This window comes from Vigna umbellata, chromosome 11, assembly GCF_029865625.1.
Source record: "Vigna umbellata cultivar VRB3 chromosome 11, Vumbellata_1.0, whole genome shotgun sequence".
NCBI lineage: Eukaryota > Viridiplantae > Streptophyta > Magnoliopsida > Fabales > Fabaceae > Vigna > Vigna umbellata.
The window spans coordinates 13549495-13562095 of record NC_142175.1 but is presented as its reverse complement, the minus strand read 5'-3'; the positions used below and the strand labels follow the sequence as shown (position 1 = coordinate 13562095).

The 12601-nt window shown below is 37.7% G+C and overlaps 1 pseudogene; it reads left to right on the top strand.

Moving 5' to 3' along the window:
• Positions 1–7153: 7153 nt before the first annotated feature.
• Positions 7154–12237, top strand: LOC148191012 (uncharacterized; annotated as a pseudogene).
• Positions 12238–12601: the final 364 nt, after the last annotated feature.

Sequence of the window (12601 nt, the reverse complement as noted above, 5' to 3'; positions counted from 1 at the left end):
TATTTACTTTTCAGTCTTTTGCATTTGAAACTTACAACAATTTGTTCTCAAGTCTTAATTAATCAATAAATCACATAACTCTCTAGGTCGTGAGTCTCTTGGGAAACGATACTTGGTCTTACCAGGATTATTACTTGATACGATTCGGTTATACTTGCCGAGGGGTAAATAAGTTTTTGGCGCCGTTGTTGGGGACTCGTGGTTTAACTAGTCTATTTGTGTGATTTTGGATTACTTTTGACTTGATTTTTGAATTTTATATTTTCTGTTTTTATTTTTTTGTTTTTCAATTTTTTTGTTATTATTTTCGGTTTTTATTTTCTATCTTCTTATCTTTTCAATTATATCCTTTGATTATTTCTTCTCTTTTCTATCTTTTTGTGCTAACAAAATTTTTCTAGGGTTTTGTTTCCTTGTGTATGCAGGGTAATATTCGGACTAGAAGCAAAAAGATTTATGAACCTCTTCTTGAAGGCCTGGACGAAAGTAGAAGGAGGAGGAGAGTTCGAACTTCAAGAGAACTATTCCCTTCTCCTTAGACACTCTTACAACCTTCACCACCAAGGTCTTACCATAGCACTGAAAATATGGTAGAGGAGAATAATGGTAGACGAACTCTTGCAGATTATACCACTGTGGTTGGCCCTCAACATTTTAACAGTTTAGCAAGGCCGAGGGTCAACGCTGCAAACATGGAGGTGAAACCGGCACTGATACAATTGGTGAAAAGCAATCAGTTTAATGGGCTATCACATGAAAGCCCGTATGAACATCTCACCACCATTAATGAAATTTGTAACACCGTGAAGATAAATGGAGTGTCGGATGAAGCAATCAAGCTTAGCTTGTTTCCTTCTCATTGGGAGGTGATGACAATATTTTTAACACCGAACGGCGCCAAAAACTTGTTAAACCTCGGCAAGTGTGACCGAATCGTATCAAGTAATAAACTTGGTAAGACCAAGTATCGTTCTCCCAAAGGACTCACGGCCTAGTTAGTTATATGATTTGTTTGATTATTTAAGACTTGTAAAAACAATTACTTTAGGGTTTCTAATGCAAAATACAAAAAGTAAACATATATGCATGAATTTGATCAATAGAAAAGAAGAACAAAACACTTGGAATGAATTATATGGATGAGTATGTTGTTGGGGTTTATCAATTTCATCTTACCCACTCTCATATATTTAGGAATTCATCATTATTTTCATCAATGTTAATGCCACTCTCTAAATTAGCTTAAACCCGATGTCTCGGCGAAGAAAGCCTAATCATAATCACTAGTTTAGAATGTCTTGTCTCCCTAGTAATTAATCATGCATTATAATGAACAGAAGCTTAAAGGCAACCAACCATCATACTCCTATGTCTAGGTTTATACTACTGTTGGGAGAGTTTCCCCGGATCTATATTTCCCCGTATGTGTCCATATCGACAAAACCAATAATCATGACATCGAATGAGTTAAACAATGCATGCTTTGAGCAAAGAGGAAAAACCCTAACTATTAATGAAAGAAAACATGTATCTCAAATAAGATGTTTAAACACAAATTCCATATATGAGAGCTTCAAAAGATTACATTGATTCCCCAACAACAATACAAGTTTAGTTCACCATATTGATGGTGAAACTAGATAAAAAATAATGAAAGAGTGAAGGATAGAACCCTAGAAAGTTGAGTAGGTAGCCTTAGCATCCATAATCTTCCTCCAAGGGGTGGAGAGGTGTGTGTTTGCTTCGTTCTCTACCAAAGATACTAACCCTAGGTCACCTAAAATCTTATATAGAGTTCTAAAAATTACAGAAAAGTAGGCCCAGGCCCAAAATAATGGCGCTCAGCAGTAAATACCGCTCAGCGGCACTAGTGCATCATCAATTCTTCCCCTCAGCTGCATTTTTACCCCTCAGCGGTGCCAACGGGTCTTCAGAAGTGCCGCTTAGCGGTAAATGGCGCTGAGTGGTACTCGCGGCTTCTCTTCTTTTGCACTTTTTGAGTTCTTTTTTGATTCCATCTTTGTCCTATTTCACTTCTTTCATCAAAACCTGCATAAAACAAGGAAATGAAGCATAAACCTGTCGAACTCTCTTATTTCCAAAAATATAAGCAAAAGCATGATTCCAAGCTAGTTTCTAAGTCTTAAAGGTTTCTTTTGGTATCCATTTTAAGCATAAAAAAGACAGTTTTTCAACTGTTATCAGGAGGCAATGCTAAGTTGTGGTTAAATTCTTTTCTAGAAGGTAGTTTTACACAATGGGAAGCTGTGGTTGCAAAGTTTTTGAACAAATACTTCCCATAATCTAAAGTCAACAAAGTGAAGCAAAAGATCTCTTCTTTCAGACAATGCATGGAGGAGACATTAGGTCAAGCATGGGACAAGTACAAAAGCTTATTAAGAAAGACTCCCATGCATGGTTTTGATGAAGCAGTTGTAGTTCTACTTTTCCTTGGAGGTCTTGGTTCACAAACCAAGATTATGCTAGATGCCTCAGCTAGAGGTGATATTAAATGTAAGACTCCAGAGGAAGCAACAAAATTGATAGAGAACATGGCTACTAATGACAATGAAATGTATAGTGAAAGAGGAGCTCCTATTCAGCAAAAAGGGGTTCTACAATTGCAGTCAAATGATGCCTTGCTTGCTCAGAATAAGATAATAACTCAACAGTTAGAGAATCTAACAAAGACACTTGCTCAATTGCCGAAAGAATTAAAAACTATTGCTCAAGTTCAACAAAAGATGTGTGAACTATGTGGTGGTGACCATATTAATGGTCAATGTGCTTTTCCAGTGGAGGCCCTAGAAGATGTAAATTTCATGAACAATCGATTTCCATACTGCCAAGGTAATTTTAACCAAGGGTGGAAACCTCACCCAAGCATGGGTCAAGGTCAAGGACAATTTGGACAAGCTGGGAAATCAGGACAATTTAATAGGTCACAACAACAACCATCATTATGGCAACAGATGTCTACACTCACTGAAAAACATACTAAGTTGGAAGAAACTCTTCACCAGTTTATGCAGGTAACCATCTCCAATCATAACAACACTCAAGAATCCCTTAGAAATATGGAGATGCAAATCAGACAATTAACTAAGCAGTTGGAAGAAAGGCCTGATTAGAGTTTTAGGGCTAATACTGAGGTTAACCCTAGAGAAGAGTGTAAAGTTTTAGTGAGTGTAAATGTTGAGAAAGTTGAGTTAGAGAGAAAAGAAGAAAAAGAAGAGAGAGTAGAGGTAAAAGAAAAGAGAGTAGAGAGAAAAGAGAAAGAAGAGAGAGAAGAGATAAAAATTGAAGATATTCTTCCTTTTCCAACAGATTATGAGAGATTAGAGAAAGAGAGACAATTTCGGCATTTTACAGAAATATTCAAACAATTGGAGGGTGATTTACCTTTGAAGGAGATATTGCAACAAATTGCAAATTATACAAAACCCATGGAACAAGTCTCCACAAAGAAAAGACATAGAGAAGAGGAGACAAATGATTACAAAGCAGTCAAGAAGAAACTACTCCCTCCAAAAGAGAAAGATCCAGGAAGTTTCACTATTCCATGTGTCATAGAAAAGAAAAAGGTAAATAAAGCCCTACTTGATTTAGGGTCAAGTGTTAATTTAATGCCTTATTCTTTACTTGAACAAATGGGTGATCTTAAAATCAAGCCTATAAAGATGAACTTTTTAATGGCGATGGCTCTTCAAAGAATTTGTATGGTATAGTAGAGGATGTTATGGTTTGTGTTGGAGAACTAAAATTCTTGGTGGACTTTGTGGTGATGGAGATAAATGATGAAAGAGTTCCTATTATTCTTAGAAGACCGTTTATGAAAATGGCTAAAGTCATCATTGATGTAGATGAAGGAATAATGGTGTTTCAAGACCGAGAAAAAAATATGGTTATTGATGTCTTCAAAGAGTAACAACAGACAGAGACTAGTTATAAAGCTACATATCAAGTTGTACTCATGACTAGTCCTCAAGATGCAAAGCTGAGCTGTACAGGTAAAAATTGTTTTTTGTTTCAGGATAGGGAAGAAGAACAAGATAGCAAAGGAAGGATGGTTGGTGTCCACGGCCACGTAAGAAAACCAAAGAAGCACAAATGGATGGTTGGTGTCCACGGCCTTTGCACTACGTCAACGCCCAAAGACAACAACTCCATCTTCTTCATATGCTTTGTTGAGTTGGCAACTATAGCTTGCCCCCCAAGCTTCCTCCATCTGTTTTACAGCATGTGCATCTTTAAAATAACTTGCACAATACGTTTTAGAAGCTCTCCTTCTATATATAGAGAGTTTCATCACTTGTAAATGTAACTTGATTTGAAGTAAGGAAATGCTGCCAATTTTCAGCTTTTACTCTTAAGTTCACCCTTGTGCATTGTTATCTTGCACCTCCTCTAGCTTCTTTCCCCTTTGGAAAGCTTGCTGAGCTAGAACTCTACCAAACAGCCACTCCAAAACACTTCCAGCATATTCACGAATACCTTGCATGCGTCCATAAACTCCACTGCATTTCATTCAATCCGCTGCTAGTTCTCTACTTCAGGAAGCTTCTTCTGCATTTCCTGGAGTTGCTTCCATCATTTGGCATCAAGAGCCAGCCGTTGCATTCACGCTCCAAGAGCTAAGTCACTCTCATCTTCATTTTTTTTCATTTCCGTGTTGTTTTGTTGTGCATCTGTCATTGTTTCATTGTGTTTCATTTTGATTTCGTGTTTTGCTATGGATGTTTGATTCCATTCACTGTTCCTTAGTTTTTAATCATCATTTTAATCGGTGCAACTTCTTTAATTTTCGTTTGAAGTCAGCTCAATCATAATTCTAGTTTTGTCTAGTTTTGTGCAAGTCATTGCCGTGTTTTTACTGTTTCATTGGAGTACATCTGTTCCAGCAGTATTTCTTTGTTGTTTAAGTGTGTCTAGTGCAGTGATAGCACTTTCTTGATCATATAAAGCATCCAGACATTGTCTAGCTTTGATCCTATGAGCTAAAGCATTGACACAAGTTCATTCTGTTTTGCAATTCTGCATAAAACGTGATTTCTGCTTGGATTTGGTATATTCTGTTTTGTCCAGATTTATTGATTCTAATGACTTTAGACAAGTTTATTTGATGATTTTATACATGTTTCAAGTACTGGCAATCTGTATTCATCATTAAAATTCAAAAACAGTAGTTGAGTTGCTCAAAAGTCTGGATTCCAAAACTGTCTCAGTTTTTCATCAGCTTTGCACCGTGCTGATTTCTTTGGTTTGTCTTAGGCCATTTAAGATCTGCTAGCTTAATTTTTCCAGCTAGATTTAGTTGCTCAGGACCTTTCCTACATGTTTCTTGATCTAGCCATCTTTGCTTATGCTCCTTTAGTCATTTAAAGGGATCTTTTACCACTTTTTACTGCATAATTAGCAACTACAACAATGATTTTGGAATTCTGAGTGTTTTGGTGCAGTTTGCATGTTTGAGCAAGTATATTTGGTGAATTGAAATCTGTTTCTACTGTTCATTTGGTAAATTTTCAGTCTATGTGCAAAAACACTATCCAAACCATTGAATTTGCTTGAATTTTGCAAGTGGATCATTGATTTTCTGCTGTGGTTCCTTTCTTTGCTGTTTTATTGTTTGCACATCTTCAAATCCTTGATACAATGTTGCTCCAAACATCAAATTTTGTTTCCAAAGGTGTCGATGCAGATTCACCCATTCATCTATCAAATTTTGGTCAATTTTGGAAGTGAAACAGTGAAATTCTGCTAAGCCTTTGTCTTTGCTGTCTAAGTGTTTGTACACATCAAAATTGATGACATAAACTTGTTTGAAATATCATTGGAGCCTTAGATACATTTCCATTCTTTTTGCACACCGCTGTTCCATTTTTTCCAGCCACATTTTTGGTGTAGTATGCATTTCTTTGTTGTTTTCTACACTTAAAAGTTTCAATTTGCAATTTTGATTGGCAAAAGCTAGGGGATTCTGTTCCAACCATTTGTGAATCATTATACTAGTGAATTCAAATCATCAAAAAGCACATAACCCCTGCAATCCAGTTTTCACGACTCCAAACCAGAAAATACAACAATCTGCTGTTCTTTGTGTCATTTCATCAAACAGTTTTGCATTATCATCAAACACTTACATTGCACAGAATTCCATCACTGTTTTTGGGTTTTTCTTGCTTTTTTAATATGTTCTAGACCCTATCTTAAGTTCCTTTTGTGTGCTAGCCTTTATTCCAGCCCCAAAGTGTTTAGAAATCACCTTTTCCTGACTTCCATATTCTGCTGTCATATTACTTCTGCATTCAACTTGGATGCACCATTCTTTTGATCACTCACGGGTTTTTGTGATTCTTGTTTGCTGGAACATCATATTTTGGTGGAGTTTTAACATCCAGCTAGGCCTTATCAAAGGGGTAGCATCTTAAGGAGTGGAGGTCTTGCTAACATTGCTTCAAGTGGACTTCAAGAGGAATTTACATTGGCTGTCTAGCACCTCCTTGCAGCAGAAAAACACCATTCTAAAGTTCCATTTTAGCTCATTTACTTTGCCTTTGCAGCCATACCTGGCTTTGTTTAAATAGTCTACATTTCATTGTATATTTGGCTTTCTATCACGGAACCTTTGTAGTATATTCTTCTTTGCTTTTGAAACTTGAGTTACTTGGGGAAAGTGCTTATCAAGCAATTCCAAGTGGAAGTGTGTCAAGTGGCTCCCAGTGTCATTTGCACTTTCACTTAGGGTCGTTTTTTCTTTTTCCATTCATTTCATACTTTCTTTCTTTTGCTTGTTGAATATTTGTGTTCTACGTCTCCGTGATAGCTTGGTGCGCTACCATATAGACAAACCTTCGTTTGGTTTATTAGGGGCACAACATCGTTACATTCCAAAAAAGGTTTTGAAAGACTTCTATCTAGAAACTTGGGTAAGAAACGTCAGGAGACACTCTGGCTAAGGAAGGACAAGGTTTATAAGCTTGTCCATTGTGACTCACCTCTCCTTCCTGGGAGCTATTCGGTTTCTTCACCTTTAGAATCTCTATAGAAGTCATTCACCAAAAACAAGCAAATCCTCTTTTCCAAAAGTTTTGATTCATACTTGTGCAAGGCTTTCAAATATTTGTGAAAACACTTTCTCTACTTCACAAGCATGAGTCACTCTAGTGTTCAAGGTAACACCAATCATGATCAGGACAACATAGAGTTGAGAGAAGAGCTCAATAGAACCAAGGCTGAGTTACATGAACTAAGGCAAATGGTCGCCAATCTTGCTCTCATTCAAAGAGGGCATTCACAAGGGGATCACTCTCATAGGCAAAACCATGATCATGATGATCATTCCCAACATAATGGTCACCATAGTTATCACCCTTGTGATCACTATCAACGCCCTCCTAGGCGTCATCATACCCATAGAGACCATCATGTGGAACCTAAACTTGACCTTCCACCCTTCTATGGAAGAGACAATGTAGAAGAATACTTTGAGTGTGAGATGAAGGTCGAACAAATTTTTGAGTGCTACCACATAGATGATAGGAGGCGAGTGACCTTAGCTACTTTGACCTTTCAAGGAGCAGCCCTCTATTGGTGGACATCCATCATAAGAGATCAAGATGCATGGCGACTACACCATCCAATACTGGAATGAATTGAAAGCAGCCTTACACAGAAGGCATGTCCCAGCCTATTATGCTAGAGAATTCATGGACAAGCTGCATCGACTTCAACAAAGAAACATGAGTGTTGAGGAATACCGACAAAAGTTAGAATTACTCATGTTAAGAGCTAGGCTAAAAGAGGAAGAGAGATTCACCATAGCTAGGTTCCAAAGCGGTCTTAACTATGAGATAAGAGATAAGGTAGAACTTTTACCTTATTTAGATCTCAATGATTTTGTGCAGCTATGTGTGAGAGTGGAAGAACAAATTAGAAGAAAAGCTTCCACTAAAAGGAACTACCCTACCACCTCCAACAATAGGACAGATACTAAGAGGGAGGGTAGTCCAAAGAGGTATGAAAAGCCTTAAGAAAAAGAAAAAGAAAAAGAGAAAGTGAGAGGTAAAGAAAAAGAGAGAGAGCGAGAAAGAAATACCTTTCACAAAGAATCTTCAAAAGAAACAAGGGGTAGAGAGACCAAATGCTTTAAGTGTGGAGAGAGAGGACATTATTCTTCTGAGTGTCCTCACAAACAGTCTACTTGTCTCTTAGACCATCAAAGTCAAAATGAAGATTCTTCTAGTGACTCAGATACTTCTATATATGAGGAAGAAGCCTTACCTTGTGAAGGTGAGTTATTATTGGTAAGACGACTTCTTGGAAGTCAAACCCATGAACTAGAACAATCATAAAGGGAAAACCTATTCAGAACAAGATGCAAAATCTTTGAAAACACTTGTTCATTGATTGTGGATAGTGGTTCCTCTTGCAATTGTTGTAGTTCTAGAGTGGTGCACAAATTGGCCTTACCTACTATTTCTCATCCCAAGCCTTATAAGTTTCAGTGGATAACAGAGGATGAAGAAATAGTAGTGAACACACAGGTAACCATACCAATATCCATTGGCAACTATGAAGAAAATGTTTTATGTGATGTTGTTCCAATGGATGTTGTGAATGTATTACTTGGTAGGCCATGGAAATTTGATCATAATTCCACTCATGATGGCTATATGATGGACAAATTTATGATCACCAAAATATGATGTCACAAACTTGTTTAACAATCGGCAAGTATGACCGAATCGTTTCAAGGAATAAACTCGGTAAGACCAAGTATCGTTCTTCCAAAGGACTCACGGCCTAGTTTAGTTATGTGATTTGTTGATTAGCTAAGACTTAAGAACAAAATAAGTGGAGTTTAATATGCAAAAGACGAAAATAAACATGTATGCATGAGGTTGATCAATGGCTAAAACAAAAGACAAGCACTTTCAATGAAATATATTGATGAATATGTTGTTGGGGGTCAATTTCATCTTATCCACTCTCATATATTTTAGGAATTCAACATTCAAGTCATCATTGTTAATGCCACTATCTAAATTACCTTTCAAGAAGGCTTCTCCCTAATTACGAGTTCATACGATTCCTAGCATTCCTAATAATTAGTTTATTTAGTGCAGGAGCTTAAGGCAACCAATATACTATTGGGAGAAATTCCCCGAATCTAGACTTCCCCATACGTTCCCGTATCGATAAAATCAATAATCATGCATTGAATGAGTTAAACAAAGCAAGCATTGAGCAAAGAGCAAAAACCCTAACTAATGATGAAAGAAAGCGTAAGTCTTAGATTAAGATGCAAGCATAAATTCCATATATGAGAGCTTCAAAAGATTACATTGATTCCCCAACAAACATACAAGGTTTAGTTCACCATATTCATTGTGAACCTAGATGAACAATAATGAAAGAATGAAAGAGATAGAAAAACCCGAGAAAGAGAAGAGGAGAGCTGTCACCATCTCCCAATCTACCCCAAGGGATGGAAGAGAGAGTGTTTGCTTCGTTTCTGCCAAAGATACCAACCCTAAGACATCTAGGTCTTTAAATAGGACATAAAAATAATAGAAAACAGGTCCAGGCCCAAACAGATCATAAAATCGCATAAAACTGGCCCAAAACTCGTCTGGTTGACTTTTTTTCGTATTCTGGTTGACTGGTTGACTTTTCTGGTTGACTGGTTGACTTTCCTGGTTGACTGGTTGACTTTTCTGGTTTCTGGTTGACTTTTTTGATTCCATCTCTCTCCTTCTTCACTTCTTTCACTAAATTCACCTTAAAACCTGCACAAAAACACTGAAATCAAGCATAAACCTGTCCAGCTCTCTTATTTCTGAAAATATGGATAAAAGCATGATTTCAAGCTAGTTTCTAAGTGTAAAGGTTGCTTTTTGTGTCAATTTTAAGCATGAAAATAACAGTTTTTCAACTGTTATCACTATACCAACAAAATAACTTTCTTCCATAAAGGAATTAAAATCACATTGATTCCTCTTACAGCTGAACAAGTGAAAGAGGATGAGATAATAATCAAAGAAAAAATTGAAAAAGAAAGAAAACAAGAAAATAGGTTGGCCAAGCAACATTCTCAAGAAAAGAAGAAGGAGACAAAGGTATGCATGTTGTTAACTTCTTCATTAAAAGGTAAATACCTTGAATCTTCTTCTCAAAAACATCACTTTGTTTCTTCATTTTATCATGGGGAATGTTCAAAACTAAGTGAATTCAAAAAAATATTAAAGGCCAATACTTCTTCTAAAACCATTTTTGTCAAAAGGCCTTCATTTTATCTTCTTATCTTTGCATATACTTCATTCATCATACTAATTTCTGCTATTTTTTGTAGATATATTTTTGACCCCGGTGGCCAATAACACCCAAAGTTATGCTTCTTTCTTTCTTCCCGATTTGAGGACAAATCGTTTTAAAGAGGGAGGGAATGATGGCAACCCCTTTAGGGACTTACCATCCAAAGAAGTATCAACTTCTCTTTAAGACCAAGAAAGGGAAGTTGAATAAAGGACTTAATCTTTTCTTTCTAAAGTCTTAGAATGTTCTCTTTGCTAAATACTTTTACATTGCTTTTGTAGAATATTAATAAAAGGGAGGAACCATGTCTATGCAACTCCAAAAGGCTGCGACGTAAGAAAACCAAAGAAGCACAAGTGGATGGTTGGTGTCCACGGCCTTTGCACTACGTCAACGCCCAAAGACAACAACTCCATCTTCTTGAAATGCTTTGCTGAGTTGGCAACTATAGCTTGCTCCCCAAGCTTCCTCCATCTGTTTTACTCATCTAGCATCTCCACCCAAGTAAGTCAAGCATATTTTCATTCTAGGGTTCTTGAAAGCATGAATTGGTATGAATATGGATGATTCAAAGCATGAGTCTTTAGGGATTTTGATTTCTATGCATGATTTGATGAATTAATTGATTTTTGAACCGATTAAAATGCTTGATTTTGGTCTGGAAGTATGAAAATTCCATGTGGGTGGAGTTAGGAAGTGTTGAAAGTGAATTTTTCAAAATCTGCAGAATCGCCGCTCAGCAGAAATTTCCCCTGAGCGCGATTCTAACAGACTTGGTTTTTGGCTTCTTTTTCTTGTTGGCTTGGTGCACTGGTTGCGCTGAGGGGTTGTTTTGACCCTCAGCGGTGGTTTAGCATGGATTTAAGGTGTTGTTTATGGTTTACTAATGATTAACAACATGTTTTGTGGTTTTGTAATTTGTGTTTGATGTAGGGATGGCATCCTCTTCAGGCAAAAGATTGAAGACCACAACCTCCAAAGAGGAAAGACAAGGAACCTAAACAACCTCATTCTAGTAGATTCCTATCTCGCAAACATGAGAAGCAGTTTAGGATTGTTCAAGATAGGAGACTCCTGATGGAGAGGAAAGTTAGGATTGTTCAATATAGGAGACTCCTGATGGAGAGGAAAGCTGGAATGATACCTAACTTTGCTCCTCAATTTATAGAGCAACTGATGAGAAGAAATTGGAGGAGGCTAGCTACATACCCTGCACCAGCCAATATAGCTGTGGTAAAGAAATTTTACACCAACGGAAGGAGGTTGGGTGACTATCCAGCTGAGGATTACCTAAGCTATGTTAGAGGCCAAGCTATTAGGTATGATCCTAACTTTATCAACAACTTTTTGGATACTGAATGGGTTGGAGAGTAGTGCCAGTTTGCTCTTTGTGTGGAGGACGACACTGATTTTAATGATGTGGAAAGTGTTCTATGTGTACTTGGAGGACGCTTCCAGAGGAACAGAAATGGTGCAGTAGTGAATATCAGGAGGACTGATTTGACTCCTCTTGCTAAGTATTGGATGGCATTCTCCCATGCCAACATTCAACCATGTTCTCATGTTTCAGACATCACTCTCAGCAGGGCACTTCTCCTCTATTGTGTGCTCAAAAATATGAGCATTAACATTGGCCAAGTATTTGCCAATGAAATACAAATGTGTTCCAACACGATGAACAACAAGGCACCTTTAGGGCATCCTTCCTTGATTACACACCTACGCAAGATAGCTGGGGTGGATACTTCTGCTCCATCATTGGAGAGAATGAGGAAATCCATTGATGGGCCTATTATAGGCAGTATTGTGGAGGAGAGGAGGCAACTCAACCAGTCCCACCACAACGTCCTCGTAGAGAAAGAAGACCAACATAGAGTCAGGCATCTGCAGAGACTTATGAGGAAGAGCCATTCCAGATGAGAGACATGTACATGTCTCTTATAGGTGCACAGATGCAATCCATCCACAAAGGACAGGTGGCAACTGCTGAGATGATTATTGGGTTATATGACACACCCCCAACAGACAGGTGGACTATGGATGAGTTCCATAGTGTGGTGGATTGGCTAGAGGAGCAAATCCAAGGCAACAGACCAGGAGCAGCTGAAGCTTCAGCTATGGAGGAATATGAAGATGATGATGATGATGACGCATTTGAGGATGCTGAAGATAATGAAGAGGAGGAAGATACAGATGACAACACAGGCTGATGAGGACCTGAGATAGAATCTACTGATGGAGGCTATCAGCACTAGAGCAGGTGATAACAATTGAAAAACTGTTA